This window comes from Podarcis filfolensis (assembly GCF_964270895.1).
Source record: "Podarcis filfolensis genome assembly, chromosome: 5".
Taxonomy (NCBI): domain Eukaryota; kingdom Metazoa; phylum Chordata; class Lepidosauria; order Squamata; family Lacertidae; genus Podarcis; species Podarcis filfolensis.
Window position 1 is genome coordinate 4,573,292 of NC_139608.1, and position 24,046 is coordinate 4,597,337.

Consider the following 24,046-nt stretch of genomic DNA (forward strand, 5'->3'; position numbering starts at 1 on the left):
GCTAGGTCTATTTCATGGTGGGTGGGCAATGACAAGGTTCCCCTACTTAGGACTCCTTAACGATGATAATTTTTTAATTTAAGCTGAATTGGGGCCACGCAACCCCATCTAATCGAGGACACCTTGAAGCAGAGGACTGTGCTCTGTAAAGTAGGACACTTGTCTGCATGCTGCCTAGTGCAGAGAATGACAGTAGCCTGTTCTTCTGCTTCCCAGAATTGTAGAATTAGAGGGTCATCTAGTCCAACCCCTTGCAATGCAGTTACAGCTACAAAAATCTAGTCAGAATCTCCTTTCTTGTAACTTGAAGCCCTGGGTTTGAGTCCTACCCTCCAGAGAGAAAACACGCTTGCTTCATCATCTGTGTGACAGCCCTTGAGATATCTGAAGATGACTAGCATATCTCCTAGGGCTGCGGGTGGCGCTGTGGTCTAAACCACAGAGCCTAGGGCTTGCTGATGGGAAGGTCGGCGGTTCGAATCCCCGCGACGGGGTGAGCTCCCGTTGCTCGGTCCCTGCTCCTGCCAACCTAGCAGTTCGAAAGCACGTCAAAGTGCAAGTAGATACCGCAAAGTGCAACAGGTACCGCTCCAGTGGGAAGGTAAATGGCATTTCCGTGCGCTGCTCTGGTTCACCAGAAGCGGCTTAGTCATGCTGGCCACATGACCCGGGAAAACTGTCTGTGAACAAACGCTGGCTCCCTCACCCAGTAAAGCAAGATGAGCGCCGCAACCCCAGAGTCATCTGCAACTGGACTTAATGGTCAGGGGTCCTTTACCTTTTATAATATCTCCTCTCAGTCTCCTCTTCTCCGGGCTAAACATACCCAACTCCTTCAACTGTTCCTCATCAGGCTTAGTTTCCAGACCCTTCATCATCTTGGCTGCCCTCCTCTGCTTGTCCATCTGCGCCTTGTCCATCTCCTTCTTCCGCTGGGGTGCCCAGAACTGGACTCGGGACTCCAAGCGGGGTCAGACCAAGGCAGAATAGAGCAGGAATATGACTTCCCTTGATCTGGACCCTTAATCCTGCACTTGATCTTGTAGATATGGTGTAAAATCCTCCTCCTGTCCATCAAACACATGAAGGCCCTGATACTGAGAGCATTGGTCCATCAGTAGTCATGAGCGTCTTGGCAGGACTGGTCTGAAAAGCAGAGGGGGAAATGGGGAATTGCTGGAATTGGGCTCTAGATATCAGAAATGAAACTCAGTGAGCAAATGAAGAGTCAGTTTGCTGGAAAGCTTGGATAATATATTCATTCATTTGACTTTTGCTTTGATGCAACCTTATGTAACCTCCCCACAAACACAGCAGGTCCACAAACAGGTAATCTGGAACCCACCCAAGGGGTGATCTGTTGGCTGTAGGAACGATCAGCTGGGTCTCCTCAGAAGATCTGGCTTCAGTCTAAACCAGGTGGTTTGGTTACTTAAAAGGTAAAGGGTAAAGGGACCCCTGACCATTAGGTCCAGTCGTGGCCGACTCTGGGGTTGCGGCGCTCATCTCGCTTTATGGGCCGAGGGAGCCGGTGTACAGCTTCCGGGTCATGTGGCCAGCATGACTAAGCCGCTTCTGGCAAACCAGAGCAGCGCACGGAAACACTGTTTACCTTCCCACCGGAGAGGTACCTATTTATCTACTTGCACTTTGATGTGCTTTCGAACTGCTAGGTTGGCAGGAGCTGGGACCGAGCAATGGGAGCTCACCCCATCGCGGGGATTCGAACCGCCAACCTTCTGATCGGCAAGTCCTAGGCTCTGTGGTTTAACCCACAGCGCCACCCGCGTCCCGTGTTGGTTACTTAGAATCATAGATTTGTCAAGTTGGAAGGGACCCATCCCAACCCCTTGCAATGCAGGAATCTTTTGCCCAAGGTGGGTCTTGAACCCGCAGCCCTGAGTCTCCCGCTCCTCTGGCTAAACTTTAAATATCAACCATGAAACTCTGATCTTGGCTGACCAGTTGCCCTGAACAGTTAGTAGCTGTCAACAGGCAGCTCCTAGCCAGACAAACAAGCTACATTTGTGCCTTCACCACAATTGTGCCCCATCTATTTGAATTATAACTATTATTTCTGAATTTGAATCTGTGCATATGAACCATCATCTCCAACTTTAACGTAGATATGTACATAACCTGTTCAAAATTTGTGCGCATTTTTAAATCTTTTTTTTTAAAATTATGCTTTTATTCATTTTTTGGCAATGCCCACTTTATCTAGAGATCACTTTCCAAAACACACACACACACACAGAGGACCCAGGCAACCAGGTGACAGCACCAATTTTAAGGGTTTTCATAGGCAGCTGTGATAGTGAAATTGGCTTAGATTCATTCGAGCAAATGTACCCGGTGGATTTGCTGTTTGGTGGAAGAAGTGGATCAGTCGGCTTGCAGAGTTGGGCCTCCGGCGAGTCTCGCTCAGCCTGGGATCCCTGATCTGTGAAATGGGGAAAATAAGACATGGTGATGGGTGTTCGGCATTTAGGCTGAACCATTAGGACTCCTCCAGTTTGTTTCAGCTCCTTTCACTGCTAGTCTGTGGGTTAGTTTAAGCACTAAGATCAGCCTTATTAAATACGAACCCCGGAATTTGGCCAATGTTGGGTTTGAGGGGGGATACCTGGGGTCCCTGGTATAATAATAATAATAATAATAATAATAATAATAATAATAATAATAAAATTATTTATACCCCGCCCTTCCCGGTTCAGAAAACCGGGCTCAGGGCAGCTAACAACAAATTTAAAACACTTAATTGTAAAAGCAGCATAAAATACAGTATAAAAACATGAATAACAATAAAAATCAAAAATCAATTTAGGGGAAATAAGCATTAGATAATACCCAGGGCTAGCTGGCTGAATTGGTCCTACTTGGGCCAGCGAGGAGGCCAAGGGAGAATTATCTGGGGGGTCTCAGAGCGGGTGATCTTCATAAAAGGGGAGGGGGAGGGAAGAGAAGGGAAGGGAAATAAAAGATCCGGTGGAATTCAAATTAAAGGCCAGGCAGTATAGCTCTGTCTTACAGGCCTGACGGAAGGAGGTTAAATCCTGAAGGGCCCTGGTCTCACGGGACAGAGCATTCCACCAGGTCGGAGCCATCACTGAAAAGGCCCTGGCCCTGGTGGAGGATAGTCTGACTTCCTTAGGGCCTGGGACCTCTAAACTATGGTTATTCATGGTATATCAATTACATGGTATCTCAGCTGGGGGGTGGGTACAAAACAAGTGCAACACTTTAGCATCTGTCTGGAGGGGATTCCAATTCTGGGGGTTCATTTATATTCCACTTCTTTCTCCAAGGAGCTTGAGTCGACTTACATGATTCTCCGCCCAAGGTCACCCTGTGAGTTTCATGCGGCTGAGTGAGGATTTGAACCCAGGTCCTAGTCCGACACTCTAACCACTGCGCCACACTGCCTCTCGAGGAAGTGCGCTTAGGATCGTAGCCAGACAGGGGTGCACGATACATTTCAAGCAGGGCATTGGGCTCTTTTGAATAGTCACAGCATCCCCCCACCTCCGGGAACTCTAGTTTGCTAAGGGTGCTGAGAGTTCAGACACCCCCTATTCCCCTCACAGAGCAACACTTCCCAGAGTGGGGATTGGCAATCGCTCTCTCTTCCCATTCAGAGGCACCAAAACGACACGAAAAGCTCATTTCTCCTTGCCAAAAAATAAAACACCAAACCCCACTGGTTGCACGAGAGCTGGGGAAAGGCAGCCCGTGTGATTTCCACATTGACCAGCAGATGGCGCTCCCGCTCCATCCATCGCAAGCCAACGGCGCAAGCCTTCGGTTAGAGCAGGATGCTTCAGCAGACGGGCGCCACCACCCACGGCCACCAGGGGGCGCCCAGTGCCATCACGCCCAGGTCTCCAGGGGAAGAGAGATGAATCATTTGCATCCCGTAGATGGGATGTGACCAGCTTTTGATCTACTGGATAAAAGGATAGGCTTTGATCTGTCCGGGAGAGCTGGGTTCGAATGTGGCCTCTGCGTGTGAGTGAGTCATGGTTTGGCTTGGGGACCAATGTGTGTTTACAGACAGATGTGAGTTTCCAAGTCTTCTTTAAAGTGAGTAATATTCTAGCTAGCATCTATGCTGGAGTGTTAAATGATATTTTTAAAAAATATATTTATAAACTTTTAAAAAAATATATATTAAAAAACAACAACAGGCACTGGGGGGTTGGTTTATCACGAAGGACGTCACAAGCGCTAACCAATAGGTTGCTCCATCTCATGGCCCATGTCTGGGAGATTATGGGGTGCAGAGACATATTTTCCCAGCGATAGAACACAGCGATGGCCACACAATAGATGTGGTTCTTTGGGAAATGGCGGCCAGACCTCCCAGAATGCATAAGTAAATGCTGCATGTTTCTTTATGCGCAGGAAGAACCCCGCAGAGCTGCCAGCTTTTCATTTGACAAAACATGGCACGCTGGTCTTCTGAGCATATGCAGAGGGCGCCCGTCCCAAGGTGTTTTCCTTTTTCAAAAGGAAAGGGCCACTTAAGACAGGCGCCAAGAAGCAATGATCTGAGCGTGTGGAAAGTGGCAGTCCTCTCTGGCCAGGGGTGGTCTTATAAAGGATGCATGACTACACGGGTTTTTATCATGGACACATGTGTTGGATTTGTACTGGAGAGGCAGATCTTCCTGATGCCCAATGTTGGGGAGGAATGATGCCCACTGGGTGACCTTGGGCAAAGGCACCCTTTATTATCCAAACCTAGGGTTGCCATATTTCGAAAAGTAAAAAAAACCAGGACACCCCAAAAATTTGGACGTGGTTCTGAATGCGAAAGACGACCGGCTCCTTGGAGAAACATAAATAAGAGAAGCGGCTTTGTTGTGGCATCTGGTTGGCAGCCGAAGAAACCAATAATCTCGAAAGAGGCATTGGGGGGGGGTTGGATACGGAGGAGGGGGCCAAGCACCAAGATACCCCAGAGGTGCAGAAGGAAGGGGACCAGGGCAAAGGGGCTAGATTTACGGCAGCCAACAAAGACCCCTGGGCCTTCCTGCTAAATGGCTTTGCCCCCCCCAATCCCTCCTCCAGATTTAAAGTGCATCTGTGTCCTTTGAATCTGGGGTGAAAGCCGAGGTGGTAAAATGTCACCAGCTGGGCCGTAAAACGCCCCACAAAAGCACCTTTTGTTTTCCAGTCGGAGCTCTCTGGGGGCTGCACAAAGGAGCGAGGGGGCAGCCCCCCAGCGCTGATCCTCCCCCTTCCCCCAAGGGGGCCTGCTCTCCATGGGAGGAGAAGTGGAGTGGGGGGGGAGCTGCTGCAAAGACTCTTTGCTCCAAGGCTTGAACACTGCAACGTAGCATGGTGTGAAGCGAGGCATTTAACAGTGCCTCTGAGCATATGCAGAGTGCTCTCCCCTCTAACCCTCCCTCCAAGGAGTGCATGTCGCCTGTTCCCACACAGAGTTTGGAATTTATGCAAAAGGAGGTTTGTTTAAAAAACAACAACCCAATGCATTTTAACATATGCATGTTTATTACTTTTTGAGCATCCCAGAGCGGGAAGCCAATAAGACGGCCAAGCCAAGGAAAATATAAAACCATAACTGTAAGCAGAGCAGTGTTCAGAGGTTGTTTACATCATCTTCTTGACCCTCGGTGTTAGGAAATAAATAGGGAGCGCTGGGTCGGGGTTTACATCAGATCAAAAGCCGTCGGTATCGACAACACAAATAATCGGTTTTGGAAAAGGAAACCTGTCTGGGTCAGGCAGAAGGAAAATTGCACGTTGAGTCACTGGAGGTTTGCAAAACACATAAAAGTTGTAAATGGAAGCCACAGTGCAAAACATTCAGGGGCGCCGGGTTGGGGAATGCTGCTTCAGTGGTCCTGGAAGGCGGTCTCTCCCTCTCTGCCCCTCTCTTCCCTCCTTGCAGACAAGAGGCCTCTCCCCCCTTTGCTCCTTCGAAGGCCTGCCCGTTTTAGGGACTCCCCTCCAGGCCCCGCCCACTGCCGTCCTTGTCTCCGCCCCTTCGCCTCTACCAGGACCTTTTATGGCAATCCTGGCCAGTTCCTGCTTGGGAAAACCCCTTCCCTGCCCCTTGCTTGGAGAGAGCACCCAAAGATCAGGCCTGCAGGGTGCAATGTCATGCAGGTGGGGAGGGGAATATGGGTGGGAATACCCACTGGCCCATAGAGCCTACACTGGCTGGCAGCAGCGTTCTAGGGTGGAAAGGCTGGGGGTTGAACCTGAAATCTTCTGCATGCAAATTGCAGTGCGAATGCAATGGTAAATAAACATCCAGTTTGACAAATAAATGGAGTCTGGGTTTCATTGGCTGTCCAGGCTGAATGCACAGGGTATTTGGGCACTGCACCCCAATCATAGCTGTCAACTTACAGATTTGAAAATAAGGGACCAGCAGCCTCGAAAAGAAGGGATCGGCAGCCAAAATAAGGGATTTTGGCTTAGCTTATACAGAAACCCGCCACTGATGGAGCCATGCTGCTTTGGCTGCGACTGACTGTGTTTTGCAGGGGGTTGGACTAGATGATCCTAAGGGTCCACAACTCCCACCAAAGAAGAGTGGCAGACAAAACTGATGAACGACGTCGAGATGGCAAAGCTTACAGGCAGAATTAGAAACCAGGAAGAGGACCTCTTTAATAAAGAATGGGGAAAGTTTATAATTTAGTTGAAAAGCTATTGGAAAGAGTTACATACATTGGTAGGATTGACAGAAAACTTGTAGTAAAAATTTGAACTATGGATGGACAAAGGATTTATAAAAATAGAGTTACAAAAGGGATGCAGAGGGGGAAATCACTACATTAAGATGCTGCACTGGTTGGAGGGGATGCTAAGCAGCACGTCGGGGCTGCCGTCGTCCTGGCGCGAGGAGTTCCATCGGCTCTTCCCTGTCCGAGAGAGAGGGACGCAGGGAGGGAGACTCTTGCCCACGCTGCCCGCGAGCCTGGCATGAGGCGGTTGCAGCGCCGCCGCGGCCGCTGAAGCGCCGCCCTTCTGGGTCCCTCTCCTTCCCCTCCTCTTCCTCCTCCCTCAGGCCGCCTCCTCAGCCACCGCCGCTGCTGCCGCCTCCGGCTTCCCCTGGCAGCATGGTGGAAGTCTTGCAAGAGAGGGGCTGCCTGCCCGCCCGCCGCCACCCGTCTCCTCACGACGTGCCCCTGAGGGGAAAAAGGGAGAGACGGAGACACGTGCGCGCTCTCTCTCTCTCGAGGCGGAGGACCCCCAGCCGCTGCTTCCCTCCCGAGTCAGGCGAGCATGAAACCCGGGAAATTTAAGGGACGTCATCAATCCAGGACGGCAGCGGGAAACGGCGCTGGGATAAGGGACTTTCCCGCCAAATAAGGGACGGTTGACAGCTATGACCCCAATATTTCCCCAACACTGCCTTATCCGGAGTCAGGTCGTTGCTGCAATTAGCTCAAGTTATCTCTGGGGTTTCAGGCTGGATTTCAGCCTGACCTGGAAAGGCTGAGGCTCAAACTTGTCTTCTCCCGCATGCTGCTTTTGGGCACAAAACGGCAGCACTCACTACCCAGAGGGCAATCGTAGCTAGAATTGTAGCGTTGGAAGGGACACCACGGGTCATCTAGCCCAACCCCGAAACCCAGAGGTTTGCAGAAGTGCAAAAGAAAGCATGCCCCGTGGCCCCAGGATGCCGCCTCGCAGGGGCAGAGAGAGGGGTGGGGAAAGGGAATGGAGCCTACAGAAAGATGTCTGGCTCTGCGCTGCAATTTTCTGTTGCAGTTCTAGCTGGCTCACTCTCACACTGCCTTCAGAATCTGAGCCAAGCTTCTTGGGGCGCTGCGTCAATGTTGCCCCTTCACCCATTCAAAGGTTGCTGGGTTCCTTGAAGCAGATGCCAGGAGCCTCCAGGAACGCCATTGCAGAGACACCCCCTGCGCCCCCAATAAGGCTGCTTCAGCACGCATCTTTGCCTAAGGTAGTTCCTTTTAAAGTCCTAGATATATAATGAATGTTCATAAATGTACCAGCCAAGCACATACATAGATCAGCACAGGAAGACCAACCTGAAACCGTTTTTGATTCCCAAACTGGCCAAATGTTTTCTCTTCAAGGTCAAAGGAAAATGGAAAAGCCTCCCCATTGTCTTTTCCTTCACAAATCCTGTCTTAAGGGTATGTCTGTGTTTGAACAGGGTGAGCTTGTGACCTAGCTCAAGAACTAAGTATTTATCATTACAAAAGACTGGCCAGGCTCCCCAGAGTATCCAATCAAGTGAGCATTAACAGGTAACCTGTCAGACGAGATAAACAACGCACTCAGATTTCTGCTGCAGACCGCCTTTGCTGTGATGTCGGTATGATGTATCTGGGGGGTGGTCTTGGGTTACACCCCTTCTGTGATGTATGTATGATGTATGGAGGGGTGGTCTCGAGCTCCAGGGCAGTGAATTTAAAATCTCTATATAAGGGCAGGCACACCTTTGTTCTGGGTCCTTCTCCTTTCCTGCGTGTGAGGGAAGCACCCTGTTGCAACAGATCAATTATTATCAGGCTTACTAACTGCTTTGCTTCTCAATATTCTCTGGCTGGCCTCTGTTATTTTTCTCTGACCGATGGAGAACCTACAAAGGACTCTACAAGGGCTCTTGTGTCCCCCATAAGGGAATAAGGGCAGATTTCCATTTATTACATGGGCACCTTGTTGGCCATTGCGGGAACAGGATGCCGTACAAGATGGGGCCATTGTCCTGATCCAGCCGCCTCTTCTTATGTTCTCAGGTTCTTCCCTCTAGCGGCTGGGAGGCGAATCAGAGCACTTAGCGTGACACATAAATTGAAATCTTGACCCTTGTGTTGTGTTAAACCTGCATCTCTATACACACAACCCCCTTCCCTCTCTGCCCAGCTCTGGTAAGCAGCATGACAGCTGAGGTCAACAGACCGTCAGAAGTGTCCGACCCCTGCCTTGCAGCGGGGCTGGACTAGATGAGCTTTGGGTGGCCCTTCCAACTCTCCAATTTTTAGGATTTGGGATGAATCAAGCTTGGACTCCCCTTGCTTTTAAAAATTTATTTAATCGTTTTTTTTTTCAATACAAACAACCACCGCAAAAGACACTACAACAAAAAACATAATAACAACAACAATTTGACAATTCAGATTTAAATGCACTGATATTCCTATGACTGCGTCTTTTTAACAATATTTTCCCACCCCTCTCTCCTCCCCCCACTATCCGCCTTATCGCTTAAATATTCATTCCAGATTTCTTCATATTTATCCATTCTTAATTTGTGTCGACATGCAATTCGTTCATATGTAGCTAATATGTTGGACTCTGCTTGCTTATTCATTTAGTTTTATTCATTGCCTTCCGCAGGCGTATGTATCAAGACGATGTGTATAAAAATGACTACAAATAGCACCAAAAACCAGGAACGGTGGGCTTAAAACAGAATAAAACACCCAAGGCAGTAGAAAAGCTTTTTGGGACAAAGAGGTCTTTTCAGGGATGCCATTCTGCAAAACTGCGGCAGCTCTGAGTTCCCGCAGACGGAGTTTCTGATATTTTAGGGACATCAGAGGGAAACTCCTGCAGAACAGAGCGACCCACTTTTAAGGAATGAGGAACGGCCTGCTCCTTTCTGGGGAATCCCTGGATTTCCAACCGGGGCGTGTCTTGCTCCGGGTTTAACTCCAAAGCCACGCCATAAATGGGACGGTTCTAGAGATCTCTCCCGGGACGACGTGTCTCAAGCCCCGTCGGCTGCACACGCGGGACAAAAGTGTGTGACGGGGAACACGCAGTCGCTCCCCCCCTCTCTCTCTCGGCAGGGAAGGAGCCAGTTGCACAAGGCGGATTAAGGACTGGAAAGCACCAGCAATTACTTTGCAGAGTATAAATAGACGCAAGCTTATGCCTCGGTGTATTACGGAGGATGCTCTTTGCCAAAGGCCCCCGCCCAAAGAACCGGCCAGATGCCACTCACCCAAGGGCCTGGGCACAGCTGTCACCAGAGCAGCTCTTGACGCAAGAAGCTGGGTCCAGCCAAGGGCTTCTATAACTCCAGCATCTAGGATTCCAGGGTTGGGACCGCCAGGGGCCATCTAGTGCAACCCCCAGAAACACAGAAATCACAGCTAAGGAATCCCTGGCAGATATGATAGGATAGGTAAAGGGTCCCCTGACCATTAGGTCCAGTCGTGGACGACTCTGGGGTTGCGGCGCTCATCTCGCTTTATTGGCCGAGGGAGCCGGCATACAGCTTCCGGGTCATGTGGCCAGCATGACTTAAGCCGCTTGTGGCGAACCAGGGCAGCGCACGGAAATGCCATTTATCTTCCTGCCGGAGTGGTACCTATTTATCTACTTGCACTCTGACGTGCTTTCGAACTGCTAGGTTGGCAGGAGCAGGGACTGAACAATGGGAGATCACCCCGTTTCAGGGATTCGAACCGCCAACCTTCTGATCGGCAAGTCCTAGGCTCTGTGGTTTAGACCACAGCGCCACCCTCGTCCCTTTATGATAGGACAGCCACCTTCAAATATCTGAAGTCGGCTGCCCCATGGGAATGAGCTTGTCTTCCTGCTCTGCAGGATAGGACTCGAACCCATGGCTTCAAGTCACAAGAAATGAGATTCCGACTCAACATCAGGAAGGACTTTTTGAAAAGGAAGAGCTGTTTGGAAGTGGAACTGTCTCCCTCGGGAGGTTGTGGGTTCTCCTTCCTTGGAGGTTTTTAAACAGAGGTTCGGTGGCCATCTGTCACAGATGCTTCAGCTGAGATTCCTGCATTGCAGGGGTTGGACTAGATGGCCTTTGGGGTCCCCTCTATGATTTTCTGGCAGAGGGCCCTCCAACCTCTGCATTAGAAACCTCCAAGGAAGGAGAGTCCAGCACCTTCTGAGGGAGTCCACTGACAAACAACTCTTAGGGTCAGAAAGTTCTTCCTTATTCGAAACCCATCTAAAACAATTTAATTCAATCAATTCAGTGTACCTGATGAACGTGATCCCATTTTTCAAAGTCTGAGAATCATTTGCACCTAATGCCCCCCTGCTGCCCTCTTGCTTCTTAAGAGTCCCCCCCACATAATCCCCCCCAGGAAGCGGTACCACTGGAGCAGATGTTTAGGACTGCCTTGAAGTGGGTTGGTCTGGATGACCCCCAAGGTCCCTTCCAACCCTACAGTTCTGTGATTCTGCTACTGCACTGTGAGGGGGTGGACACGCCTCCCGTCTCCCCAGGAATCCTGGGGCATGTAGTTCTGGGAGCGGGGGCTTCTCAGCCCCTTCTCCAAACCAAAGTAGCCCATAAGTAAGCCAACGGTAAAACCAACACAGGTTTTCCGTTTGTGTGTCAGATATTTCCAAAACCGCTGCTCATCAACTTGGGATTCAAGCTGGAGAACAATTCTTGAAAGCCACAAATAAGTTCTAAGGCCACATTCCCCCGCAAGCAAGCTGGGGGGCAGCCCTTCTCCAATGGGTCTCGCTGCCTCTTTCACGTCAAGCGAGGAACCATGAGAAGGGAGACACAAAGTAGGTCAAACAACAGCATTTGCGGGACAGGATTGGGGGGGGGCTGAGACAGGAGAGGGCAAGTTTTCCAAGAGGGACAGAGCGTTCCGCAAAAAGCCCAGATTGCATCTTTGGTCCAGCAGGAAGGGCAATCGGGTCAGCTGCCTTTTGCCGGCAAGCCGGTAAACTCCAAATTCTGCCAAGCCTTGGGTATATTTTTAAGAGGGGGAAATTATTATATTTTAAAAGGGGAGGAAGCTGAGATTAAAAAAAGAGGGAGACAGCAAACGCAGCCTGCAGCCTGTTTGCCATGAAGAACTGCAACCAAGGAATTCATGAAGCTGCAGTGATAACCGTGTCAGCTGTCTAATAATAATAATAATAATAATAATAATAATAATAATAATAATTTATTTGCACCTTGTCCATCTGACTGGGTTGCCCCGGCCACTCTGGGCAGCTTCCAACATATAAAAATATATACTGTATATAAAACATAATAAAACATTAAACGTTAAATTGAATTGAAATGAATTGAAGAAACTGTTTAAAATAACTTTCTTTAAAAAAACCAGAAGCCTTTTTGTTAGGTATTTTAGGTCAAGACATACCAAAAGAAATGAGGACTTTATTTATGTATGCCACTACAGCAGCAAGAACGTTGATTGCACAAAATTGGAAGAAATACCAACTAAATAACAACGGCAAGAGAAGTTGATGAACTATGCAGAACTGGCAAAAATGACAGAAAGGCTAAGAGAAAAAGACAACAGAGACTTTGAAAAAGATTGGGAACCATTCATATTATATTTGCAGAAACAAAGAAAGGCAATAGACTATAGACTTGATGGCAGGATTTAAATAAACATCCACATTATCAGCATCAGAAAATGGTGGGAAGATAGTGAAATACGATGATGTATTTAATTTTATTTGTATGTTTTTAAGGTTTGATGTTATTAGTATCTTTTTCTGTTGAGAGATAGCAGAGCGGGTGAAAATATAAAACAAACCGGAAACGCAAGTTGGGGGAGGTTGTGGAGAGGAGGGAGGGAGGAATATATAGTAAATGTTAAGAATTTGAGATGTATGTAATGAACGAAAATGAAAAATGAATAAACAAAAATAAAACAAAAACAAACAAACATTAAACGTTCAAAAGCTTCCCTATCCAAGGCATCAGGATCTCAAAAGGAAAGCAGCCACTCGAAAGGACAAAAAACATGCCGGCCTTCTGTCACAGGCAATTGCTATGGTCAGAGAGCATGAAATGGACACCCAGGGGCTGGGCCATCTCAAAATGGTCTGCCATATGACTCACGGGGAAGCGCAGCATGCTGGGATACGTAGTCTGCCCGCAGCTGAGGCGGGCAGGCAGCAGGAATTTGATTTAGCAGCCCATTTATGTCCAGATAAAACTGCTTCCTTCCCACAGGCCTTGGACGCCGCAGGTCACAGAGCGTCCCTTGTGGCTGATTTTGTCCGGTCAGTGGGGTTGCTGCAAGATCGGCTCGCGGCCTGGAGGTCAGGGAAACTGACCTTTCCCCACGGCTCCAGCCGTCAAGAGGACAGGGGTGGAGAAGTCCCTGCAAGGCTTCACTAGGGGGGGAGAGAACCTCCAACCCCAATCCGACTTCCCCGGCCGTTTTGCACCGTCAGTGCACAATAAGCGCATCCTTTCGTCTTTTTGTGGCGCCAGTTCCTTCTGTCTCCGCTTAACCCCGAGCGCCTTAACAGAGAGGATATTTGTATCAGCCCCACAAGCAGAAGGCCTCCCCCTGCCTCACGGGCTTTGGGGAAACTTATCTCACCAGCGCTTGCGGAGCGTTGTGAGCAAAAGGGGAACAGAAAGGTCCCCGCCCGGAGGAGCTTACAATCTAAATTTAAGCCGGCGAGAGAAAGGAGGAAGCGAGATAGGGAAGGGTAGCCGAGAAGTTGTTCTGCTGATGCCACCAACATTACCCCATGATTTGTCCTGGGCTCTTTTCTCTGCCCCCTAAGAAACATCAACCCCAGGTCTATCTAGGTCCCAGTTTTGTCTACTCTGACTGGCAGATTCCACAGGTGGATTTGCAGCCCTACCTGGAGATGCCCAGGAAGGATGCTGCAAGGGCTGTTCCCCAGGAATAAGGGGGGCACCCTCTGTTCTCCCCCCCCCCACCTCTGGTTTCCACTGGGGGCTTTCGGCCTAGGCTCCCTCTCCCCGCCCTTGCCTTGCTCCCAATCTCTGCCCGCCCAAGATCATTTGAAAAGAGGGTGGAGAAAGAGAGAGAGACTAAAAAACACCCTTCCTGGTTTTGTACTCCTTAAGGTAAAGGTAAAGGGACCCCTGACCATTAGGTCCAGTCGTGACCGACTCTGGGGTTGGGGCGCTCATCTCACTTTACTGGCCGAGGGAGCCGGCATACAGCTTCCGGGTCATGTGGCCAGCATGACTAAGCCGCTTCTGGCGAACCAGAGCAGCGCACAGAAATGCCGTTTACGTTCCCGCCGGAGTGGTACCTATTTATCTACTTGCACTTTGACGTGCTTTCGAACTGCTAGGTGGGCAGGAGCAGGGACCGAGCAACAGGAGCTCACCCCGTCGCGGGGATTCGAACCGCCGACCTTCCGATCGGCAAGTCCTAGGCTCTGTGGTTTAACCCACAGCGCCACCCACATCCCTTTTGTACTTCTTACCCAACCCCAAAAATACCCCCCTGACTCATCTAGCCCTAACTCCTACGCTCTTAAAATAAAATAAAATTGGGGTGTTATTGGGTTGCTGTCGTTTTTATTTTGATTATGGATTTTGTAGTTTTATATTTTTGATTTTATTCTGTATGTACATGATACCTGCGAGTATAGGGTGGTATATAAATTTGATCAATCAAATAATAATAATAATAATAATAATAATAATAATAATAATAATAATAATAAAGTTTCTTTACTAAGCAGGTAACAACGAAGTTAAACCACCCGATTTGGTGAGCTTGTGGTTATTTTTAAAGCTTTGTGCACTGAAACCCACAAGCATGCATGCACACACACAACACCACAACGCAGAGTTCCAGATAGGGGAAATCTGAAGTGCAGCCAAGCGCAATGGGAACCCCTCCCCCCTTCCTGCTGCTGTAGTATTTTCCAGGTTGAGCAGGTGAGTCACCCGCGCAGATTTCCATATTCCTTCTGGTCTCAGCCAAATTTTCCTCCCCCGCCTCTCCCCGAAAGTGCACCCGCCCACACCTGTCATTGTTGCCAACATCTGTGTGCATTGCAAGTGCCTCCAGTCACGTGTGGGGTAATGCACTCTCCCCCTGCCCATAGTTCAGCTGGGCTAGCTCAGGGGTCCCCCTGGTCCCATATCCTGTTTGCAACAGCGGACGGATACCTCTGGGAAGAGTGTTAGCAGGGAACTTGGACAGGCACCCTTCCCCCTGCCGAAGCTGGTAGACTGCCTCTGGACAAAGAGGTTCCACTGAGCTGCCATGTGTGTTGTGTTCAGTTGGCCAACTATCTCTTGGCAGTTGCAGTTCTTTCTTTTTCATTGGGGGGGGGCGGTTGTGAGCTTGAGAAGGCTCCAGCAGGAAGGACCTCTTGCGTTGAACAGCGCAGAAATAACCAGTGAAGGAAAGACTCTCAACAACACCCCCCCCCCATAATTCATGTTATTATCTACCACCCTGTGGCCATTAAAAAAAGGGGGGAGGCTTCTGCCCCTCCCTTCCCCAAGATGCCCACTTTCTCACCAAAGCTCTGTGAAGTCGCCTCCTCTTTTGGTCCCATTTTACAGATGGGACAACCGAGGTGGCAGAATTGGAGAGCGGAGCCGCTCCAAACCGCCAGGCCCACCTCAGCAGCGCTGAAAATCTGGATCCCACTTTCTGGGGTGCTTGCCTGCCCCCACCCCGTAAGTGCTCAGAAAGGTGGGGATTGCTAGCTCCAAATCTCCCTCTGCGCATCTCCCCTCCGCACAACCCGCGTGTGGATTCCCCCACGAAGCCAACGCGCGCGCGCGCGCTCCCAGCAAGCAGCTACAACCTCCGCCCCCGAACCTATTTATTCGTGCACGCGCCTCCCAGCGCAGCTGTGAACGCCGCTTGCAGGGGGCTGAGCTGCGGGAGGAGGGGAAAAGAGGAGCGCATTCCTGGCGCCTCGCCGTGCCTCCCCCTCGAAACTTGGACGGCAGGCGCTCGGCCAGCCTCTCCTCCCTTCCCTCCCTTCCGTCGAGCCGCGATAGTACAACCCTCTCTCCACCCCCCCCCCAAGTATTTTTCCATTACGCCATACGTGCCTCTTTTGTTTTCTTGCAGAAGGCAGCCCGGCCGAGCCTCCGCTGCTGGAAAATAACCTCGCCACGCCCCACCCCACGGGCCGGGGTGCGACTCCAGGTTTCTTGCTGGGGTGGCTCTTGCGGTGGGAGCAGGAGGGGTAAAGTGGGGCGGGCAGCTCCCCGCTTGCTAACTCCCGTTCAAGCTGTTTGCACCCCCTACACTCAAAAGCACGTCCCCTCCCGCATCGAAGAATCCTGGGATCTCTAGTGCGCCGAGGGCGCTGGGAGTTGTAGCGCGGCGCGAACTACACTTCCCAGGGTCCTTTTTTGGGGTGCGCGCACTCTGTGCTGAAAGCCAGCTTGGTTTGGCAACGGAAGCAGAACACGAATGAAAACAAATGACATTAATTTGGTTTTAATAAATGTGCGCCCAGCGGTCGCAGCCCCTTCGCGCTACGGGGGACGGCTGAAACCTTAGGAAGAATGCGCAGCGGGGACTGTTACGCACGACCCGCTTTCTGTCTTTTCCAGAAGCTCAAATAGATCCTCTTTTTGCATGGGAATAACAACTTGTAAAAGCTCGATTTTGAAGCGCTTCCCACGCACGCTTCCTTTCCAAAGCGACACATTCCAAATAAAACCAGCGCAAGGGTAAACGGGCTTACGCCGAAGTAAATCTCGTCGGTTTCCATGGGGCTCCCTCCCTAAGCACGTTTCCAAGACCAGCCTAAAAAATGGAGATCTGGAGTAGTCGGGGGTGAACCCAGACTTAAAAAGCCACAATTGCAGGAAAGCCTCTGCAATCGCTGGTTATTTGGAGAGGTTTCCCACGGCGTGCTGCTCTAAGCGCGTCTGAACCCACCCCTGCGTTTTGACCCGGGATGTCTCCGAAGGGCTGTTTTCGCGACTGAAAACCGGCCTGCTTCCTCTCTCCCTCGCTTGAAACCCCCATATGTAAAATCTACGCTAAGCAACGACAACGAAAAGGGGACATTTGGTTTCAAAATGGTTCCTCTTCTGCTCGCTATGCTGCGCTCTCACGACGCCGCGCTCCGGGCTAAAAATGGGACTCTTGGGAACCCGATCATCCGACAATGCGCTTAGCAAGCCTCGTGGTTTCGCCACCCGAAAACAATGCTGCTCTTTGCTCGACGTTTACCCCGCCCGCTTCTTCCAGCTTCACGTTAAACCAGCAGAAATGGCGGGGGCGAGAGCGCGCAGCATTGCCCGGGGAGCGCGCCGCGGCTGCCCGGGAAGAGGTTCAACGCCTGGCTCCCCACATCCAAAGCCGGCACCCCAAAAATGAACAGCTTCTCGTTGCACCTTGTAGCCGCCACAAGCTAAAAGGTACAAAGGCGCTGAAAGCAGACACCCCCCCAAAAAAGTCACCCCGTCTTTTTACACTCCTCTTTCATGGCGATTGTTCAAATTGTAAGGTCCTCGGGGCAGATGATCCGGGGTCTTGCTTCAAGTTAACCTGCAGAGCGCCAGTCGTCACATCAATTAATGGAAATAATAACCAGTCGTGGGGCCACGGAAGCTAATGCAACGCGCATTTTTTATTAACAGTGCCATGGAAGGGATGTTGAGAAAGGGGAACAGACGGGAAATGGAGGGGGCAATTTTAGGAAAACTCCCTTCAAGCCCACAAGCCCCCTCTTTGTCAGAAAGCTAGCCAGTCACCCTCAGTTGCTCATCTGCAGAATGGAACCAATCCTCAGCATAGAATTTAAAAAGATGCGAGTCAGCGAGGGAGGCGGCGCGGTTTGTCCGTGCACAGTGAAATTGCAGCTAGACGTGGCGTTTTAGCACCACGGACGATACCCAAAGGAGAGGTTGTTAAGTAATAAGACATTGGTGGTGGTGTATAATCGGAGGTGCGGGTGGCGGGACGAATGAGGGATGGAAAAACAGGTGCAGAGAACAGTATTTGGAGGGTGGGGTGGAAGGCGAAGAGACAATAAATCGGACGCATCCTTACCTGCGGAAATTTGCAAGGAACAAGAACAACCCCTCGACTCCTTCGTTTCTAAAAAGACGCATATATATATAAAGGATTCTCAAGACGCAAAGGCGACCTCGCCATGGCGCATTTGCCTGGGCAGGAAAATAACAGGAGACGCGCTGCTCTGGCTTTTCCCAGCACACAGACCTCTGGCTTTTTGCACCCCCCCCCGGAAGGCTTCTAATGGGGGCCCTTGTATTCAACCCCCACCAGCCCAAAAAGCGACCACCACCTCGCGCCCCCCGAGACTCCTCTAGCGAGCAAAGGAGACCCCCGAGATCCTTCCGAGGGAGCCCAGGGCGAGGCAAGATGGCTTCCTTCGCGCGTCCGTCTCCCCACCTTACGCAAAACGGACTTTCTGCAGCGAAGGGCCGTCGGATTTCCCGCGAGGAAGGATCGAGGGGCGCCCGGAGGCCGTCCCGTCCCCCTTTCTCTCCTCTGGGGCGCTGTTCAGGGCTGCCCAATGGGCCCCCTCTCCAACCCGCCTCGACGGCGTCGGCGGGTCCGGGCTCCCCGCAATCTTCTCGGAGACCGGGCCTCGTTCTCTCCCCCTCCCGTCCATTCCCCCCAAATCCTCCTCGTTCGTCTCCCTTCCTCTCTCGTGCTGCCTTCTCTTCGTTTCCAGCGTCCTCCGTGTTTTAAATCTGACCCCCCTCCCTTCTCTCTCCCCCCCCCCCGTCTATTTCCACCAAGAGCTGCCTGATGCGGTGGGTTGGGTTGCGGGGGGAGCAGCAGATCGGGGCGCACAGCGCAAGGACACACGCGCACACACACAAAAACACACACACACGTGTAGCAGCAGCAGCGAGGAAAGGACAACTCGGGGTCACACGGAGCAAAGAGCGGCCGCGGCCGGGAGAGCGCCTTTTCCGCACACCACCATCACCCAAGGGCGCCCGTTTGAAATGGGGGCACGGTTCCCTTCCAGAACTGGGGCACCGGTTCAAGACGGCTCGACACAGGCGCCCCACGGGGACACAGGCGCCGATAGAGGTCGAGGCTACTAGCCACGACGGCTCAGTGCGACTCCGGGGACAGGGGTAGTCTACCCGTCTGAATAAGAGGCCTCGCTGCCTTGATTTTTGGGGGGACGGTATTCGAGGGCACCTTTGTTGTCCACTTTGGGTGAGAAAGTGCTGGGATCGACGGCTGATCTAGCCGCGGAATTAGAACGCTTTTAAATATACCCCCTTCGTTTTTGTTGTAGGCAGGGGGGGAAATCCAGGAGGTTGCTTCTGTGCGCGTGCAAAATGCAGGTTCCGCAGCAACACCTGGAGTTTTTGGGGGGGGTTAGCTGGGTTTACCGAGCTGGCGGGCCCGTCTAGGCTCGCCTCGGCCCCGTTCGGGTTTCGCAACAAGCTTTTGCTGCGGGCCTCCCCGCCCCCTCGGGGGGTGTACAAAGATCCGCTTCCCTTTACCTCCTGCGGGCCCCCACCGCCCCGTCCCCGAAACTGCAACAGCAGCAGGTCAGGCGGGATATAGGCTAAAGCGCATGTTGGCCCAGAGGACGGGGCGGGCGGGGGGGGGAAGGCGGAGGAGTAGTTGCAAATTTCCCTCCTCCCCACCCAGCTGGTCCTTTCTCCTGACAACCGACACCCCCTTCGCCCTCCCCGCCTGCTGCTATCAGGCACCGACCCCTCCCGCCCAGCAGGCAGATGCTATTAATACCCGGCACGTTTCGGACGTGCACAAAAGGAGTCCCGCGTGGTCCTTGGCAGCGCGGGGAGGGGCGGAAGGATGGAGGGGGGGGGAGAGTCGGAGCTCTCCCTGCAAAGGGACGTGTCCGCCACTAGGGGCCGCCGGCGCGCACGGCAGGCTGAATGAATGGAGGGCGCGCCCGCGATCCTGTGCCGTCGGGGGGCTGAAAAAAGGCTTGGGGAAGGAGCCGGGGGCCGGAGCAAGTGGCTTCCCAAGGCTTGCAGGGCGAGAGCTGGCTTGGCAAGCAAGCCCGAGGGCCGTGGGGCGCACAGAGCGGAATGCAAAGCTCCTGGAATGCAAAGCTCCTGGACGTGTCCTTTTGTGTTTAAAGCCCCCTCCTTGTTGTCAGGGGTATGCGAAAAGCCACCAGGAGGGCATCTGGAGGATGCCACAGAAAATCCCAGGTTCTTTCCTGGTCACAGGGGGGCAGGTTTTTTGGAATTGGTTTGGAATTAGAAGCGCTGTGGGTGCCAGTTGCAAAATGGCTGGTGTGGGGCCGCTGCAGATGTGGGGCATAACATGGAACGGCTGGTGTGTCATAATGCAAAATGGCTGCTGTGACCTATGTGTGGCACAACAAAATGGCTGTGGCCGAATACAAAATGGCTGCTGTGGCAGGTGCAGGAGAGGCTCAGCAGGAAAAGCAAACAAGCCCTGTGTGCTGTGAGAGGATATGACAAGGGGATATTATTTTTGTTTTATTTTATATCTATTCACTGAGCTGCTACAGTAACTCAGAGCCCTGCCGCTAGAAAGCTAGAACCTCTCTCCCTGACCTGCTAGCTTTCTACGTGCAGTGATATTCACAATAAAAATTTGGGGGGGAATGACCATGAAGTCATGTGATAACAGTAGCAAAGCTCTGGCCACTATGGCAGCCTTTTCTTGCACGCTGAGGTGTTTGCTGCCTGCAAGGTCTCAAAAGATGCCACCTATCCCACTTGCAAGCTGTCCAGCCAGCCGGATGAGTAACTCCTTAGTCATGATTCAGGATGGCGGGACTTTCTCAAGCTCCCAAACATGGCCGTGGCCCAGCCTATCCGCAGTCAAAGCACATTTTGCCTTGCAAATGTATCTTTATGGCTGTGTAACTGAGCACGCAAGTGCCTCTGTTTTTTGCAAGAATTGCCACCCAATATTTATGGAGGTTTTTCGCTCTTCTGTTTCTTGCATTTAGGCTCCTTCATCGAGGTAAATGGCCTTTTGCAAAGCCACCGGCGAGGGATATCTTTCCAAGCTCCCTCCTGATTTGCAGTGGGCCTCATGCGCTTCTCATGCGCTTAAGCCAGAGCTGCCTGCTTGTGATTCCCAAACACAGCGATGTCTCAAGAGATTCAGAATGCAAAGTGCCAAATGGCAGCGGGGAACTCTGCAGAAGCCGGGAGGAGATCACAGAGGAGTCCCTCCAGCCCTGCCATAGAGCAAGAGAAATGAGGACTTGCCCCAAGGAGCTTACAATATAGATAGGTATAAATAGATAGATAGATAGATAGATAGATAGATAGATAGATGATGGACAGACAGACAGTGGGGAAGGGAAAGGAGGGCGAGACAAAGGAAGAATGTGAGTTTCTGCCCTTGAATACGCCTGGGGAAGTATTATCCTTCTCCTCCATGAATTTTTCTTTTCTTCTTTTAAAGCTATCCAAGTTGGTGGCCGTTGCTGCTTCTTGTGGCAGTGAGTTCCACAGTTCAACCCCACGCCATGTGAATAAGTCCTTTTATCTGTCCTGAAACTTTCAGCTTCACGTGATGCCCACGAGTTCTAGTGTTACAAAAGCAGGATGATCGTTTTTCTCTATCCGCTTTTTGCACGCTATGTATAATTTTTTAATATTATTTATTGTGCCATCTCTTTTACCTGCCTTTTCTCTGAGCCGAAAAAGTCCCAAATGCTGCAACCTTGTCGTTCGTAGGCGAGTCCCTCCATCCCTTTGATAATTTTGGTTGCCCCAAATGATGGCCCAGTGGGGATTCGAACACCTGCTCCAATTCCCTCTTTTTAAAAAATGCAACAGCCTCGGCCAACCTAGGACCTCCCAAATTGGTTGAACTACAACTCCCACCAGACACGGCAGGACTGCGCCACTTCCGAATCACACGAACCGACGGCTTCTTCCTCCATTTAAATAAAAAAAAATATTAAAATCCTCGCATGCAGAAAAGTAGCATGTCAGGGAGGAAGGTTCCAGTTTTCTATTTGTTTGGGGCCTTGGTCCAGCCCCACAGGGAGGGCCCATGGCTGCTCTACAAAACGTACCCTCCAATGGACGCTGCTTGCATCTTTCTTTTAATCTAGCGCAGGGGATGATTTTGCACTGTTCAAAACTCAAAAAGCTGTCTGAAAAGTTTGCATCCTGCCTTTTCAAGAGCGGCATATTCAAAGGAAGCTGAGTTCATTTATCTTCTCTGTTTCGTGGAAAAATGGAAAGGCCTTTTGCTCCCTGCCCCCTAATTCTCCTTTTTTTAAAAAAAGGAATCCTTCCTGTGGTTTTGCCCTCATCCCATTTGAACTCTCCCCTCCCTTCCCAGTAAACAATGGCAAGAGGAAATGGTCCCTCCAGTGAATTTTTTCCACCTCTTTACATCATAAAAGACTTGCATTATGGTCATTCCTTGAAGGTTTTAATTGACTCTCCACCACCACAAAAAGGGGGGGGGTGGCTTTGGAAACAGGTGGAAAGAGCAACACAACACCTCTCTTGCACCCTCTTCCCATAGGGCTATCCCATAATAAGTTTATGGAGCTCTCCTGTGAAGGAATGGGAGCTGCCCTAAATTCTTTGAACCTCCTTCCAGCAAAGAAACAATTGCACCGCCGAACCCAAGATGTGCTTCCAGGATTTTCTTCCAGCCGACTAAAATTGTGCCACCTGAATTTGCCAGCCTGTGATTAAATTTGCCACAGCCTGGAAGTGCCCGGGGGGAGGGGGCTCCCCTCTCTCCCTTCCTCGTTTGCCTCTTCCATAAGACGTCTGGAGGGTGGCAGCACAAAAACAGGGCCTTTTCTGTGGTGGCTCCCCGTTTATGGAATGCTCTCCCCAAGTAGGCTCACCTGGTGCCTTCATCATACATTATATTGTGATTTCATGTTGCGAACTGCCCTGAGGTCCACGGGTATAGGGCGGTACACAAATTTAATAAATAATATAAAATAATAATACATCTTTAGGCACCAGGCAAAAACATTTCTTTATTATAAGGCCTTTGGCTGATTCTAGGGCCTTTTAAATGGGTTTCCGGGCGGCGGGTTGCTGGTTTGTTTTTGTTTGGTTCTGCGACGTGTGTTCTCATTTTGTATTTTTACGTTGTGATGACGGGCAACGTACAAATTTAATATATAATGATGATGATGGCTGCAAATTCCATCGGGACATCTGCCTTACCCGATTATCCGGTGGATTACGCGTAATCTCTGGATTTGCAGGGAAGAACAGATGTGGCGGTTTCAAAAATCTTCCCGGGATGCAAAGCCGAGCCATGCAAAGCACCCCGGTTTTTTGCAGCTAGCGTTGCAAAATCCATTTGGGGGAGCTTTCCTAGCGCTCTGCTGGCCTCTCCTGAGTCACTGCAAAATCTCCAGGAAACAGGAAAGACTCCTGCTCCCAGCTGCTCCGCCGACTCCATTTTCTCTTTATCCCCCAGTTCTGCTCCTCCTCTGCATTGCTCCCGAGGAAATTTGTTGCCCTTTGTCTCTTCCCCACAGCCACACGGTGAGCTTGGCATGGTTGAAATAATAATAATATAATAATAATAATAATTTATTATTTATACCCCGCCCATCTGGCTGGGCTTCCCCAGCCACTCTGGGCGGCTTCCAACAAAATATTAAAATACCGTAATGCATCAAATATTAAAAGCTTCCCTAAACAGGGCTGCCTTCAGATGTCGTCTAAAAAGGCTGGTAGTTGTTGTTTGACATCTGGTGGGAGGGAGTTCCACAGGGCGGGTGCCACTACCGAGAAGGTCCTCTGCCTGGTTCCCTGTAACCGACTTCTCGCAGTGAGGAAACTGCCAGAAGGCCCTTGGTGCTGGACCTCAGTGTCCGGGCAGAACGATGGAGGTGAAGACGCTCCTTCAGGTATACTGGACTGAGGCTGTTTAGGGCTTTAAAGGTCAGCACCAACACTTTGAATTGTGCTCGGAAACATACTGGGAGCCAATGCAGATCTCTCAAGACCGGTGTTATGTGGTCCCGGCGGCCACTCCCAGTCACCAGTCTAGCTGCCGCATTCTGGATTAATTTCAGTTTCCGGGTCACCTTCAAAGGTAGCCCCACGTAGAGCGCATTGCAGTAGTCCAAGCAAGAGATAACCAGAGCATGCACCACTCTGGCAAGACAGTCTGTGGGCAGATAGGGTCTCATCCTGCGTACCAGATGGAGCTACCCTGGACACAGAATTGACTTGCGCCCCATGGACAGCTGTGAGTCCAGAATGACTCCCAGGCTGCACATCTGGTCCTTCAGGGGCACAGTCACCCCATTCAGGACCAGGGAGTCCCCCCCCGCCCGCCCCCTGTCCCCCCAAAACAGTACTTCTGTCTTGTCAGGATTCAACCTCAATCTGTTAGCCTCCATCCACCCTCCAACCGCC

General features: G+C 51.0%; 1 long non-coding RNA gene across 2 annotated transcripts; it reads right to left on the reverse strand.

The window, feature by feature from the left end:
- Positions 1-777: 777 nt before the first annotated feature.
- On the reverse strand, positions 778-19,163 carry LOC310762277. 2 transcript variants are annotated; one of them, XR_014547913.1, is made up of 3 exons: positions 17,730-19,163; positions 2,216-2,443; positions 778-1,146 (listed from the first exon to the last, which is right to left on the reverse strand). It is a non-coding gene; the product is annotated as an uncharacterized lncRNA (long non-coding RNA). The 2 variants fall into 2 exon arrangements; XR_014547914.1 differs by lacking the exons at positions 778-1,146; positions 2,216-2,443 and adding an exon at positions 16,148-17,225.
- Between the last annotated feature and the right edge of the window lie 4,883 nt (positions 19,164-24,046).